This window comes from Ochotona curzoniae, unplaced genomic scaffold, assembly GCF_017591425.1.
Source record: "Ochotona curzoniae isolate NIBS_2020 unplaced genomic scaffold, NIBS_Ocur_1.0 contig_1532, whole genome shotgun sequence".
NCBI classification, from domain to species: domain Eukaryota; kingdom Metazoa; phylum Chordata; class Mammalia; order Lagomorpha; family Ochotonidae; genus Ochotona; species Ochotona curzoniae.
Window position 1 is genome coordinate 193092 of NW_024465118.1, and position 17145 is coordinate 210236.

The 17145-nt window shown below is 41.5% G+C and overlaps 1 pseudogene; it reads left to right on the top strand.

The window, feature by feature from the left end:
- Window positions 1-1861: 1861 nt before the first annotated feature.
- Window positions 1862-8172, top strand: LOC121148524 (annotated as a pseudogene).
- The last annotated feature ends 8973 nt before the right edge of the window (window positions 8173-17145 follow it).

The following is a 17145-nucleotide window of genomic DNA, read 5'->3' on the forward strand; positions in this document are numbered from 1 at the left end:
GCAGGTAAGCAGACCAATGAGCCTGGGTCACCTCTCCCTTGTTTCAGAGAGTGACCCCAACATGGGAATTAATGGGCTTTTATGGAAAGAGTAAGTTTTATCATCATAGGGACCAGGTGAGTTGGACAGCCACAGAAGGCTGCCAAGTTTACAAAGAGTGGACCATGGGTGGGCTATAGCACTGCAGGAGGCAGTCACGTCCAGGATGGTTCTGCCAGGGACCCTGCCTCCCACACCTTCCATCTAGCCTGCTGCCCTTCCCCTTGCTCCAAGGACAGGCCGAATCCTGCTTCTAGTGACCCTCACCCCTGGGTGAGGGATTCGTCTTCAAAGATTCCTGCTGTTTCACTCCATCCCTTCCCCTAACCCTCTCTCCTAGCCCTTGCATGTCAGTGCTATGATCTTAAAAATGGGTCCAGCTTCCCTGTGGGTAGTTTCCTCTGTTTTTCCTCCATGTCCTCCCTCACCAACTTTGTTACCACTGACTTTGCTGCCTGTGTGCATGGCTGGATGTGAAGACTTGATATCTCTACTGTGCTTGCAAGAGGGACTTCTGGTGCACTTCCTGTGACTTCATACAATCTACTGTGACCCTTCACAGAGTTTCAGCCAGGGACACCTGCATGTCCCTCTCTTCCTGTCTCAGGCCATGCAGCTGGGCATGTGCACCTTCCGGGAGGCCACAGTACGGGGAACAAGGGATCCTCCAATGAAGGCATGGCAGATGTATTGATTTGAAAGCCATGGTAACAGAGGGAAAGAGATCATTCGTCAGCTGGTTTTACTCCAGTTGCTTCAACATGGTGTCCTATATGGGAGCAGGGACATTTCCCACGTGCATTATTAGAGAGTTGGACCAGAAGTGGAGCAGCATGAACTCAAACTGCTGCTCTGACGTGGGATGGCAGTGTTGTAGGAATCAGCTTGATCCAGGACACCAGAATTCCATCACAATTTCTGAGTGGAGGAAAAATGAGCAGTATTTTCTTTTTTTTTAAGATTTATTTTTATTATTTTTTTATTGGAAAGGCGGATATACAGAGAGGAGAGACAGAGAGGAAGATCTTCCGTCCGATGATTCACTCCCCAAGTGAGCGCAACGGGTCGATGCTATGCCGATCCGAAGCCAGGAGCCTCTTCTGGGTCTCCCACGCAGGTGCAGGGTCCCAAAGCTTTGGGCCGTCCCCGACTGCTGTCCCAGGCCACAGGCAGGGAGCTGGAAGGGAAGCGGGGCTGCTGGGATTAGAACCGGCGCCCACATGGGATCCTGGGCGTGCAAGGCGAGGACCTTTAACCTCTTGCGCCACCGCCAGGCCTGAGCAGTATTTTCTTTATCATTTGCTTTTATGTTTTTCAAAATGTTTAGAATCACATGTCAGATCTTGATAATCTGAAAAAAAAATGGAGATTTTTTTTTTTACACTATTTACAATGTAAGGGAAATTTTGAGAACTGCTGATGTAAAAGTTCCTTGTCTCTATCTGCGTTGGTCAGATGGCACTGAACACTTCCACAAAGCATCATGGCACTCTCTGACTCTAACTCATAGTGGACCATTTCTTTCTGCGCTTGCTTAAATCATTTTCATTTTTCCTCAAAATATACTGTTTAGGCCCAAACATAGTAGCCTGGTGGCCAAAGTACCTGACTGGCATGTGCTGGTCTGTGTTTCAGGTGCTGGATTTCACATTCAGTTCTCTGCTTATGGTTTTGGAAAGCAGTCAAGGATGGCACAAGGCCTTGCAATCCTGAACCTACATGGAGACCCAGAAATTATTCCTGGCTCCTGGCTTTGGATAGCCTCAGTTTTGGCCATTGCAGCTGCTTGAGGCTTGAGGGGGGAAAATAAACTTATGAAAAGTTAAGATTTTGGAATATCTTCATAGTGGAGCAAATATCATTAAATTGATTGACACAGTGAAGGATCCTGAGTGAAAGACACCAGCTTGTGCCCAGCACAATAGCCACAGAGCTTAATCCTTACCTGGCAAGGCCGGGACCAATATTGATGCCAGTTCATATCCCTACTACGTGATTCCCTTCCAGCTCCTTGCTTACGGTCTGGAAAACCAGCAAAGGATGGCCAAAGCCTAGAAACTGCACCCATTTGAGAGGCCTTGAGGTAGCTCCTGGCTTCTGGCCCCAGCTCAGCTCAGCTTTGGCCGTTGCAGCCATTTGAGGAGTGAACCAGAAGATAGAACTTTGTCTCTGCTAAATCTGGCTTTCCAACAACAACAACAAAATGAATCATTCTTTTAATAAGGTATCAATTTTGGTGTTTGAATATATACATAATACTGATTATAAGCAATTCTACCATCTCCTCACAGACTTTGATGTCCAGTTTCCTGTGTATGAGCTACTTACAGCTCTGGATTTTTGCCACAGCAAAGGAATCATGTACATGGATGTGAAACCTCACCATGTCATGATACAGCCCCAATAAAAAAGCCATGGCTGATAAACTGGCACCTGGCTGAGTTTTATCATCCTCCTCAAGAATGTGCTGTCTGCAGTTCCTTGTACACTGTCAGAGAGACAACAGACTGCATGATGGCAAGCATGGTCTTCTGAAAGGAGACTTTCTTCCAGGAGAAAAACATCTGTTGCCACCTTGTTCATATTGCCAAGGAGCTGAGCATGAATGAGCTGTATGGGTATCTGAAGCACCATGTAGACCTAGGTTCACATTTCAATGATAACCTTGGATGACATTCATGGAAATGCTGGGAAAACTTGATCTGTAGTGAAAATAGACACCTGGCCAGCCCAGTCTCAGTTGACTCAGTGACTTCCCACAATTCCTTTCTGTGGGGTTGTCAAGCAGGTTAACAATAATCGTCATTCCCGCTTTCAGTGAATCTCAGACCTTCTCAGCAACAGATGACTCATTTTCTAACAAAAGGTGAACAGTCTGGACCTCCTACTGTGTTCTGTCCTTCACCTGCACCTTCTGCCATACCATCCCTCATCTGTGAGTTAGGGGCTGAGTCTCCAGGCAGCTGAATGTCCAATGGTGGAGGATGCTCAATCCTTCTCACTCCATTCTTCTTTTCGAGACCATGTTAGCTTCCATGAGGTTTCAGTCTCATTAATGACTCCAGGTCATTCCAAAGGTTCTGGATGAGATGCCTTGGGAGCAGAGATGTTTATCCCTCTACTTAGTAAGAAAGTGAACCACTTTCTTTGGAGATACAGGAGCCTTTGTTAGAGCAGGTAATAATTCTTTGGCTCCTTAATAGAGCTCAGTGAATTTCCCATTTCTTTCACCTCCTACTCTCAGCAAAAATGTGATTAAGGCAGTCCTGGAATTCTATAGAAATTCCAAACTTGGCCTCATTGGATTTGATGCACATTTAAAAACATTAGTTTTGTAAACCCTCCAGTTTTCCCCAGATTCCCTGCTCTGTCTCTTCCAGGCACTGCCATCCAGTCAGGCATGTTACAGACTCAGAGCTGCAGCAAGACAGATTAAAAGCATCTTACTACAGCTCATAAATCACATGATCTAAAACCAGACAGTAAGCAGATTGGCTGCAGCAGCTCTCTGTTTCCAAATATTGGTAGGTGGAGAACTGCCCTGAGTAACATAAACAGAAAACCACAGGGAGCTGAGAAACAAGGGGAGGGAATAAACTTGGAGAGGACAATAGAAAATGCTAAGTGAGAAGGCAACATGTAGGAAGGACAAGAGCAATATCAGATGGACAAAATAACCAGCTCAGGTGCCAGTGACCAGCAGAGGAAGGGAAAAGCCAAGAAGAACCAGGGTTAGGCAAGGCAATTATGGCTCCAAAGGTGCAAAATTATTGTTGCACTAAGATGTTCAAAAGAAAATATCAAACATGATAAATATTTCTCAATTTTTTAGGTTGGATTATGCTTCATTTATTAAAATTAAATAGTAACCAGAGATGAGATAAGAACTTGATCCTAATGCTTAAAGAAAGTAATACAGTCTTTGCTAGTCTCCTGTATTATTTATTCCACTTCTTTTAAACAAATTAATAAGTAAATAAAAAATGATGCTCACTCTGCTGGCAATAAGACATTGGAAAATCTGGAGGTCAGTTTTGAGTGTAGCATGTGAGAAATCAATATAAAGGATAGCACTTGCAAATACAACAAAGAAGCACGCAATGCAATGAATCATAGTGGACAGAAGTGGCCATCACTGATTCCTGCACCTGCTGTGGACATCTAACGTTTTCCACACATATATGAGCCAAGGTCTATGTGGTGTTATGTGACTTAACTCATTTAATACAATGACTACATGAGTTTGAAGCTATAACTTACATTAAACAACAACAACAACAACAACAAAACAGAAGTTTGGGCATCTTACACCCCAAAACTATGACCACATCCCATATTGGAGTGCTTAGTTTGATTGCATGTCCTGATTCTAAGTTCTTGCTATTACATCTCCTGTGGAGGCAGAGCCAGTGTTCAAAATGTTAGCTGCTGGGCCACCCACTGAGATTGAGTTTCCAGTTTTAGCTCTGGCCAGCACTGTCATGTCGGTCACTTGAATAGTGAGCAAGCAGGTGGGGAAAGTCTGTTGTATTATCTTTGTCCTCCTATCATACAAATATATAACAAACTGAGGTTTAAGAAAGATGAGTAATTTGTCCAAGGTTGTATAATCGGTAAATGGCAATGTGAGATGATTTACACTATTAATATCTCATTCGAGTTCTGTATCTACAGTACGTTCTAATCACTGAAAGGATGAAAACAGCCACATAAAGCAAAAAGGCATCCGAAACACACACACACACAGCTGTTAGAAGGGAATATCCAGACTATACAGACTAAAATGTCAAACAACAAGTTAAATTTAGCACATTTCGTGATAAGGGAACAGTTCCAGGGTGGGAGATCCTGAGAAGTTGGCCTCTCCTAGCTCCTGGCCTCAGATCAGCTCAGCTCTGGGTGTTGCTGCCACTTGGAGAGAGAACTAGTGGATGAAAGTTTTTTGTTTTTTTTTTTCCTATCTCTTTGATGCTTGAGGTCAGTGGAATACTCTCCTAACACTCTCATTCTTTGTTTCTCTCTTTTTCTATGTATTCATATCTATTTAGTAAGAAGTTTGAAAAAAATATTGGTCCAAATGTCTAGAATGGATTAGGAGAACAGTTACTTGTATTTCTTCCCTGTTGTAGATGTGGACATCACACAGATCCAGACTGGACAGCACCAAGTGGCCCTTAAAGTCTCCAGTAATGGTAGGTAGTGCTGTGCCAGTTCAAGAAGGACCAATACAGGGCCCGGCTCAATGGCGCAGTGGTTATGGTCCTCGCTTTGCACGCCTGGGATGCCATATGGGCACCGGTTCCAGTCCTGGCAGCCACGCTTCCCATCCAGCTACCTGCCTGTGGCCTGGGAAAGCAGTTGAGGATGGCCCAAGGCTTTGGGACCCTGCATCCGGGTTGGCTTCAGATCGGCATAGCATTGGCCGTTGCGCTCACTTGGGGAGTGAATTATTGGATGGAAGATCTTCCTCTCTGTCTGTGCTCTCTGTATATCCGCCTTTCCAATGAAAATAAAATAAATCTTAAAAAAAAAAAGAAGGACCAATACAGAACAGGATTCCTTAGGTTTGACTGCAAAACTTCAACATCATTTGTGGCCATTATAAGCCATAGGAAGAAAGAGGAGAAGAGGTTGTATGGGAGAGAATCTCAGGCTGTGGCAAGTCACTTAAACAGCAAATATCTGATGCTAGAATACACTGTACTCTACACAGACATTAGGATCCACTCTCTCAGTGAAGAAAACTGCAATCAGAGAACTTCTCAGCTACACACTATACAGTCTGGACCTGACAACATGTATGCAAACCAAACTTCACAACTGGTTCAGGAGGAGAGAAAAGACAATTACTTAACAGGACCACTGCTGCTATAGGGTTTCTCTAAGAAGCCAGAGAGGACTTAGCAGGGTTTGCTGTTGTAAGCTCATTTTTTTTTTAATATCTGCATGTGCAAATGTAATGAAGCTTCACATGCTTCTGCTGCAGAGAAAAACCAGACCAAGGAAAGGGACAAAGATTTCAGTAAGGTAGTAAGTCCTTTTTTCATCTAATTTATCATGTGTGTTTCCAGGGACAGGCACTGTGGCAGACCACATAAAGGTGCTGGCTGCTTGTGTCACCCATTACCCATATGAGCACTTGTTCAACCTCTGCCTGTTTCATATCTGATGCAGCTCTCCACTGGCTAAGTGTGAGGAAGCAGTGGAGAATGGTCAATAGCTCAGGCCCCAGTACCATGTAGAAGCTCCCACATCTTGGTGCTGGATCAGCCCTGTTTCAGCCACTGCAGCTATTTGGGGAGTGAAGCAGTATATGGAAGACCCCTTTCTTTATCACTACCTCCATTTTTTAAAGTACAAAATAAAATTTAAAAATTCAAGACATGTAAATCTAAAATGGCTCTTTCAGAGGAATTGAAATACATGCAGTATTTTGTAATACCCAATTTCCATACAATTTTGAAGAACCCTCATATGTATACATTTAAAATTAAAATAGGCTTATAATTTCTTCCTTCATAAATGTGTATTATATTACTACATACTATATTACTGTTGTTGACAAGGAACTAAGGGAATTAAATGTATTCCAAGGTCCAAAGTATTAGAGGCTATTTCTATTATTTAAGAACTCACAGGACTGGGCTCTAAACAAGTGTCCTGTGCCTCTTAGGAAGATGTGCTTTTGGAGTCCACCTATCCTTTCTGTTTTTCCCTTTTCCCCAGTTAACTCTTCAATGCCCATAGTTCTCCACACAGACAGAGTAAATGCCTAGTGAATGAAAAGAGTTCATCCATTCATTCCGTATACATGAAATGGCATTTCCTTTATATGGTAGGCACTAAGCATTACTAAATGCACACAAATGAAAACCTCAGGTATAGTGAACTATTATTCTAGCCACCCTATATCTGTATTTCAGATTGTTTGGCATACACTTGTGATTCATAAGCATGCAAGAATTGGAACTTACATCTTTTAAGAGAGTTATAAATCTTTGAATACACCTTGAAGTGAGTTTGCACATATCCAAGATGATAAATTTTATCATTAAGCCTCAGGCTAAAACAAAATAAGTTAGCCTGTGTCTTATGTGTTTCGTTGGAACAACAAATATTATGCACACACATACCTCACAGCATTAAGATCAATTTCATGAAATAAGAATAATAAGATGTTGTAAGCCCCCTTAGTAATTGTAACAAATTGCTACTAAAAAATGCTGGATTGTTTCATTCTCACTGCATTCCATCACCACGTCTTACACTGGCCTGAATCCTTACACTGCCCTGAAGTGGCAGTCCAGCTGTAAAGTATTGTTCCACAGCTACCTCACTCAACTCTGGTGCTCAACCAACATCTTATCTTTTGAAGAGTATATTTTTATGCGAACTAAAACCCCAGAAGACAACTTCCCCCACCTGCTATGGTGACAACATAAAGACAGACAACCAATGTCAGTGAGGATGTGGAAAAGCAGAAATCCTTACATATTGCTGGTAGGAACGTTCACTACTCCAGCCGCTTCAGAAGACAATTTTGCCATTTCTTAAACATAAGCATGTCATACAACTCAACAAGTTCACTGCTAAGTATATATGCAAGAGAAATGAAAATACACACCCACATAAATACTGCCACAAAATACACATATCAACATTATTTGTGAGTAACACAGCAGCCTGGTAATGAACCCAGGAAAAGCAGTAAATAGTTTAGCTTCTGGATAGCTGTCACCTTTGTGTGGGGTTACCATGACTGTAGGCCACCCACCAAGCTAACATGATTAGGTCAGTGTATTCTCAATGGCGATATAATAGAGACAGTCATGGTGAAATTGTCTTTTTATTGATTACCAATCACAAGTATTTATAGGAATGGTGAAGGGGAAGAGGCCTAAGGGTAGAAACAATATTTCTATTGGATATATTGGATATAAGCATCCATTTTATATTATAAGCCAAGCCAATCAGCATGAATACCAGATACTTTGCCAAATGACACTGTGCCCTGCAACACAACATATGCAACCCACCCACATCCTGTAGTTGTTTACAAGACTATCACAAGTTTACCACAAGATGGATATGGCTGGGATAGGCAGGGTGAGGAGGCAATCAAGCTACTGGAAAGTACCCAAATTACCAGAAGATGAAGAGGGGGAGGGAAATACCAGGTTTACCATTGGCCTCTTGCCTTTCTCTATGGGTCCACAGGGGTCTCAAAGTGCCCTTGAAACAGGAAAAAGATCTCAAAGATTTTGCCAAAACCAAGAGAAAGGGACAGAGATGTTGTCTTGAGTCTCTACACATGCACCACAACCTTGTTCCCTCTGCCCCTTGCATTGGCTTAGCCAAGACCCATCTCAGCACCTGCTAACACACTCATATTGGAACCCAGAATGGAGTTCTATGTTACTGAACCTGACCTGTTCATTGCTGCCATGTGAAGAGTGAAGTGGCAGGTAAAAGATTTGTTTCTCAGATTCAGATGAGATTCCAAAAGTTTGGCCCTCTGTACCAGCATTAGAAGCTTTGATGAAGGCCCTGGATCCTGGCTTTGGATTAGCTCAGCTTCAGTTCTTACATTCATTTGGGAAGTGAACCAAAAACAGAAGATCTTTCCCTCTCCTTCTCTCTGCAAATCTGGATTTCCAATAAACATGTGAATCTTTGAACAATGATTTCTTTTTTTTTTCCTTTTGAGATAAATTAGTTTTAAAAACAATATTCATGATAGCCAAAAAATGAAAATGCTCCGAATGTCCGACACTGTTGCATAAAAATATATGATATATCTATACAGAATTGCTATTCAGCAATAAAAAAGAATAAACTGCTGATGCAAGCTCCAGCATGGATCTTAAAGTAATGCAAGGTGAAATAAGTCAGATATAAACGACTATGCATTGGGCCCGGCGGCATGTCCTAGTGGCTAAAGTCCTTGCCTTGAATGTTCTGGGATCCTATATGGCTGCTGGTTTTAATCCTGGCAGCTGCACTTCCAATCCAGCTCCCTGCTTGTGACCTGGGAAAGCAGTCGAGGACAGCCCAAAGCTTTGGGACCCTGCACCCATGTGGGAGACCTAGAGGAAGAGGTACCTGGCTCTTGGCTTCCGATTGACACAGCACCGGCTGTTGCAGTCACTTGGGGAGGGAATAATCAGACGGAATATTTTCCTCTCTGTCTCTCCTCCTCTCTGTATACCTGACTTTGCAATAATAATAAGTTTTTAAAAAAGATTATGCATTGTATATATTACAATATGCGTTACATGAAATGTCCAGAGTAAGTGAATGTATAGAGATAGAAAATAGATTAATGGTTACCTGAGGTCTGGGATGAATGATAAACTACAACAACTGGGTAAAACAGACCTGATTAGAGTGATAAAAGTGGTTCAAACATAGACATATGTTTTAATTGCACATCTCATTGAAACCATTGAATTTTGAGGGTTCCCACAACTAAACTGCTGGAGTCAGCACTCCAACCAATTGGAGAGTGGCATGATCTGTGATCTGGCACTAGAGAGCATGTGCCTGAATAAGACCACCACAGTTACTGAGTGTGGTGCAATAGACAGCATATCCAGTTGCACATAGAGGGCTACACAGTTCATTGGATCCTGCACAGAACTGTAGGTACTGTAGCAGAGTAAGGACAACAGAACAAATTCCTCAACTACCACAGGGAAACTTAGCAGCAAATTTCCAGTGGAATGAAGCATCTAGGATGAACTATTTCCACCAATGGTCCTCGACAGGTGGTCCTCACCCTTGGAATCTTGAGATAGACCACATGTCACAACTGTCAAAACCACTTAAGAAGAACCCCCAGACCATGATCCACATCAGGGACCCTGGGATAACATTGGGTGGCCGTCCCCTCACCCTGGTCATTGGGATAATTGGGAGGCTGGGTGTGGCTTCTGCCCTTGTCTCTCTCTTCCATCCAGAAATAGAAGCTAAGGAATGTGTGAAAACATAGTTCTCACCTGCTTCCTGCTAGTACTAGGCCCTTCCCACCAGAACCAAATCTGTATGCATCAAAAATGAAATTTAAAATAAATAAATAAAGTCAATGAATTGTACAGTAAGATGGATTAATTTTATGGTTTAATTAAGTCTCAAGGAAATACTTTTTAAAGTTGTGATTTTTTTTCCTAAAACAGCAATTCTAATCAAATAGTTACTTTAATTGAAATATAGGTAAAGGGAACATAGGATGGAAATTTGTATAAATATTTTAATGGCATTTTTGATAATGTATACACAGTTGGAAAGAGTGAATGCTCATTTGAACCACTTATTAGTGTGGAAAAGGTCAAGTGTTAGGTGAAAGTGGGTGAGTCATTGTTTTTCCAATTTTTTTTCTGTATATGGGGAAAGAGTAGAGAGAAGGCAGGGAGACACACTCAGCATCACAACCATGTGGCCAATCTCTCCAAACCAAGGAGATATGTCTTGCAAGGCACATTGGCTGACATAGAGCATCCATGTCAGTGCAGGGTCTCCATTCTTTTGACTGTCCTCTACTGCATTCCCAGGTCACAAACAGGGAGGTAGAAGGTATGTGGAGTAGCCAGATTATGAAACAGTGTCTGCTGATATGAGATCATGGTACATGCAATGCAAGGCCTTTAACCACAAGACTATCATGCATAGCCTCATATCATTTTTTTAAAGAAAGAGCAAGAAAAATCATTTTCCTGCCAAAGCTGTTCAGTGTAGGAAATGTCACAGTACTCCCATCTCTGTTCTAGCAAAGCTTTCATTGACCAATGTTTTTATTTATTTTGCTTGAAAGATGGAGAGGGAGAGACAGAGAGAATTTCCATCTTGTAGTTCACTTCACAAATGGCCAGAATGACAAAAATGGAGCCAGTCCAAAGCTGGAAGCCAGCAGTTTCTTACAGGTCTCCCATTTTGGTAGAAGGACCCAAGGCCTGAAGTCATCCCCACTGATTTCTCAGGTCATTATCAGGGAGCTGGATCAAAGGTGGAGCAGGCATGATTAAATTGGTGCCCATATAGAATGCCAGTGCTCACCCACAGGTGGAGAAATAGTCTGATAAGTCACTACATAAGTTCTCTCTCTCTCTTTTTTTCATTTTTAAGATTTGTGTGTTTTTTATTGGAAAGTAAGATATACAAAGACAAGGAGAGATAGAGCAGATGATCTTTTATCAGTTGATTCACTCTCCAAGATATTGCTATGGCAGGAGCTAAGCTAATATGAAGAGGAGAGGAGAGAAGAGAAGAGAAGAGAAGAGAAGAGAAGAGAAGAGAAGAGAAGAGAAGAGAAGAGAAGAGAAGAGAAGAGAAGAGGTCAGAGTCTCTTCAAAGCCTCCCATGTGGGTGCAGAATCTCAAGGTTTTGCACTACCTTTGAATACTTTCCTAGGCCAGAAGCATAGAGGAGAGTAGAAAACGGGACAGCTGGGACATGAACTGATGCCCATATATGATTCTACCTTGTTTGAGACATGGACTTTAGCCACTGGGCTACCAACTATGTCCCACTGTGCCAGTTCTTATGCTTCCCAAATTAAAGTAAATTTAGTTGTTGTCAGGATAACAGGAGTTATAGTAGGCAAACTCTTATCTCATGATTATTATTCTAACACTGAGCTTTCCGTCAGGCAAGTTTGTGGTGAAAGCTTTCTCCTAAATCCTTCCCTGTTCAAATGGATTTCAAGAGAGCAACCCTGGTCTTAGAAAAACTTAACCAATCCTTATTCATGCCCTTTAGGAAATACTCATCAAATAATTGCTTCTTGTTATCCCTATACTTGCTTAGCTTGTTAAGATCACCCTGTACTTCTATACTTACTATACTTAGCTTGCTAAGATCACCCTGTACTTCTGCAAAAATACTTTGCCAGTATCCTTATTACAATGTCAGGATACAATTAAAGATCAAAATTATGGACTCATGACTGTTTTTGAAGGAATTTACTCTTGCAATAATGTAGAGGAAATCATTGGAAAGAGAGGGGTTTAAAAATGGCGAAAAGAAGAAAGGAAGAAAGGAAGACATATGCTCTGATTTTTTTTTCAGTGTTAAAGAATCCAGCACAACTGCTGCTCTACCTTTGATCAGTAGTTGGCACTAACTCCACGCACTGATCTCATCTGTGGATTCAGTGCCTTGTGTTCCTCAATAGCTCCTTTTCCCCACATTTTGAAGGAGCACTACCTATAATTGTAAGGCCTACCATGTGTGATGAATAGCTTTGTTGGCCTGGGCTAAATGTTACTTGAAAATACTGTATCTGTAAAAACATTACTCTCATTCCAACAGTAGCCTAGACTTTGTTGAAATAGCAACAGGAAGGCCAGATTACCATGTGAATACTCTTTCAGAGGCCATTGCTACAACACTGTGCTTATCAGCACAAATATAACCATGCTAGCTACGCTGTTACAGTGTTGCAATTTACCATGCTGGTGAAATTGTTAAAAAGCTGTTTTTTTTGTTTTGTTTTGTTTTGTTTTTTTCCATTTATAAGGCAACCTATCAAGATCCAAGTGTCTGTAACATGCACAACAATAGACTCCTAACAACCAGTGTGCCAACAACATAAAAAAGCCATAATCACGTGAAAACCCCTCCCATTTCCTCATGCAAGCAATCACAAGTTGTGAATGTAGGATACCACAGCCCATCTCCAAGATAAATGTAGGGTCCATGCTCAGCTTGCAGTCACCCTTGCTCACTGGCAAACACAGAAGGAATGTGCAGTGGTGCCTGCGGAAGGTATGGCGGTTTTTGAGGTCATGTCCAAATATACAATTGAAAATCCAGTCACAGATCCCCTAGGCAGAAGTGTAAAATAATGATCAAAATGAGGCCAAGGGTCAGCTTGGGTTAGCCATCTATACTGCCATCATTGCAAATATTCATCAGCTCTAACTGAAAAAGAAAGACAACCTCACAACACTGGGCTTTTTGTTCTGATTGCTACTTATTACTGATTTACAAGACCAGGCTGAATCTGTTCATGTCATCCACTGGTAAATCTGACCGCCAGAACAGAGTGTGGGTCGAACCAGGTCCGGTCGTAACAAAAGTAACACGCAGGCTGGAATGCCAAGGTGAGGTAGCCTGAGCCGGATGCAGCCGCAGCACCCAACCAACACAAGTGAGAACCAGGAAGGGAGGCGGCAGAGCTGACAGGAGAAAAAGGGGAGGCTCCCTAGCTGAACAGCAAGTTACACTGAGGAGCGGGAGCTGGGTGGGGGGTAGACTAGACCAGGCAGGGACACAGCGCCTGTGCACCTCATGGGGACCAGATTGGGTGATAACCAGGCTAGGCTGACCAATCCCATTGGAGTAAGCTACAACCAGAGTTGGTGAGGGTTGTCGGGCTTAGTTGTAGCAACAGAAGGGTAACGGGGACAGACTGGGCTAGTATGCCATATATACTGGCAAGCCAGGGTAGGAGGTGGGCCTGGTTGAGGCTACTGTGGGCCGCCCTGACTGGGCTGCAACTCCTACTAGTTCGTGCGAGGGACAAATGCGTCCAGGGTGGAACCAGGCGGGACTGTAAGAAGACACGGGTGGAGACAGAACCGGCCCAGCAACTGCAGCCGCCAGCTGTCCGGGGCAGTGGACTGTGACGGACCCTATGCTACTAAAACAGCAGGAATCTGGACTGGGAATACCTCAAAATTTCTTCGAGGATCTTCCCATTCGAGACACCGGACTCGGAGTCCTAACCAGGGAAAGACAGGACAAATCAAGCAACAACCTCAGCCATCTGATGGCAGCAGAGACTGGGCAAATGGAGACCCTAGACGGGACTGTGTCAATCAACGAACTCTTCAATGACCACATCATGATTGGGGTGGCGAGACAGGCAACGACCCATGGATAGTGAACTATTGGAACCACTTGATCGAGTATCTCGAAGCGCACCCCACTCCCGGGACTTGGGGTGGGCGGGAGATTGGGTGGGGCTTCTTCCTCTATATCCCCCTTTAGACCTTGACCCTTTTTTACCCCAATTAAATTTGTAAGGATTGTCAAAATTAAATAAAAAAAAAAAAAAAAGATTTATTTTAATTTATGGGAAGATCTGATATACAGAGAGGAGGAGAGAAAGAGAGGAAGATCTTCTGTCTGTTGATTCACTCCGCAAGTAACCACTGTGTCCGTAGCTGAGCCAGAGCCTCTTCCAGTGCTCCCACAGGTCTCTCCCTGCCCCTTCTTCCCTCTGCAAATCTGCCTTACCAGTAAAAACAATATTTTTTAAATAAAGAAACTGCAGATTTGTTTTAAAGAGTAGGTGTGTAATTGTCTGTTTTATCAGTAAAATACCTGCAAGTTTTGGCTTCTGTGAGCTGCCTTTTAAATTTACTTGTCTAAGCTTTGATATTTCTTCTCTATCATCAGGCTCTGTCCTCTTCATACCACCACATTCCATGTTGGAATACATCCAACACGATAACTGGGAAATGAGAGGTCTGTGGGATACTGTATATAAGAGACTTCAGGAAAGAGTAGGTGGAGGGCCTCTCATGCAGAGTTCACTCTTGCCCCAGGGTGTCCTTGGATGTGCTTTCCTGCACTCCTTGATGATAGGTGAAGGGCTATGAAACCTTTGTCTTCACTACCCACCTTGTCTTTCCCACTTCTGTCTCCTCCTCTCCTGCTTGTTCCACTGCTACTCTGTGAAACACCCACAAATGGAATTCTCTTTGCTTAATACAGATATTTTTGTGCTAAACTGATGTGTTTTACATGAGTGGTCAGTAAATCTATCATTTTGGTTCTGAAGACCTGCGAAATAGCTTTTACACCCATTTCCACCTGTGGAGCCTGGGTTTTCCTGCTCCTCTCTGAGACACAGAACACCTACAACAGTTGCTAGACCTGGACTGTTGTGAGACATGAAAGCCCCTCTTTCTAGCCCCTTCTGTCCTGAAAATCTTCTTCACTGTGTTACTAAGAACTGTACTAGCTCTTATCTGCAAGTATTTTCATATTGAGATGATCCTTGTGTTTTCTGCCTCTTAGTAGATGTTCATTGCTTAAGATTTGCAAAGTTATGTATTTGTTTTAACACTTTCTAAATTCATCCATGACTTATAGAACACACAGTAGCATTTTCTTCAACAAGGTTCTTGATTTTCTTTTCTATTTCTTCAGTGACACTTTAGTCATTTAGTAGCATGTTATTTAACTTGATAATATTTTAATTTATTTTTTCCTTCTTGCTCTTTATTTTGTTTTGTGGCTTTTCACTTAAGGGGATGTACAGTAACTCGGTAATGGAGGTTATCATATCTAGTAGCAGGTTATTTTACTTCATGTGATTGCAAATTTCTATTTTCCTTCCTATTACTGATTTTGTATTGTGGCTTTTTTATTTAAGGGGATCTATAGTAACTGTATAATGGAGAATCTCATATGCAGATGTGAGGATAAAATGCAGTATGCATTTCTACTCCCAGATCAAACATGGACTCACCATGAAACTGTAAACTGTATCTTGACAATAGAATGCTGGACTCTGTGCCATTGTCCATGCCTGCAATGATGGATATATCACTATGTAAGAAGAATTAAATTATAGTAATGCTGTAGGGGAATTCCATGAGAGGGAGGCAATTGGGGATAAGAGAAATCTCTGGGCCTATGGAACTCTTTTATAAGGTAATAATAATAAAATGAGTAAATTGTGTTTTAACAGTAACAGGAAAGTCATCAGAAAAATGTGCTAAATACATGTCTAAAGGAACTAGAAGAACAATGGTAGAATAATCCCAAATGTCACAGAAAACAAGAAATAATCAAAATAAGAGAAGAAATAAATCAAACAGAACTAAAAAGGACAATACACAAAACCAGTGAAATCATCATAAATTGCTGCAAACAACTATATGCAACAAATCATAAACCCTCTATGAAATGGATAGTTTTGTGAATTCTTACCATTTTCCAAACTTAGTCAAGAGGCAACAGAAAACCTAAACAAAAAATTCAGTATGCAGCGATCAAATCAGTAATTAATGCCACCCTAACAAAGAAGAGCCTGAAACCAGTTGTTTTCACTGTTGATTTCTACAACGTATTGTAGTAAACCTGACTCAAATTCTCCATTACCTTTTCAAAATAATAGAAGGTAATGTAATTTTTCCAAACTTGTTATATGAGACCAATGCCAACTTAAAGCCAAATGCAAATAGAGACACAGCAGAGAAAGATAACTATGGAGTTTTACTCTTCATGAATATTGACACCAAGATCTTCAACAAAATATTAGCCATAGTAATGCAAAAATACATCAAATAGTTCATCTGGACCAGGTAGGTTCCATTCCTGGCATGCAGGGATGATTTACATACACAAATCTATAAATGTGATGCATCACATCAAGAAACTGAGGAACAAAAATCATATGATAGTTTCATCAGATGCAGAGAAAGCATTTGATAAATTTCAATACCATTTCTTGCTAAAAACTCTCAACAAGGCAGGCATAGAAGGAATAATCCAGAATATAAAGCAATATATGAAAATACAATGCCAGCATCATAAAGAATGGAGAACGATTGGAAGCCTTCTCGGTAAGATGTGGGACTACCGATGATTCCTACTACCACCACTGCTATTTAATATAGTACTGGAAGTACTCACAAATGCTATTACACAAGGAATCAAAAGCATTCAAATTGACAATGAGAAAGTCAAGGTATCTCTGTTTGAAGATGACTTGATCCGTAACAATAAATGAGGAGAAATCAACAGCCCTAGTGAATGTAAACAACTCAAATGATGAAAATAAACAAAGAAAATGAAGCAGCTGGGAATAAATGTAACTGGAGATGTGGAAGATCTCTATGAGGAAAATTACAAAACATTAAAACGAGAAATAAAGGACTTCAAAAAGTGGAGAATTAGACTATGTCCCTGAATGAGTAGAGTCAATATCATTAAAATGTCCATATTACCAAAAGCAATATGTAAATTCAATGTGATTCCAATTAAAATACTAAGAACATTCTTCACAGATCTGTAAAAACTAAGACAAGGTTTCATCTGGAATCATAAAAGACCATGAATAACCACAATCATTCTGAAGAATAAGAACCTAGC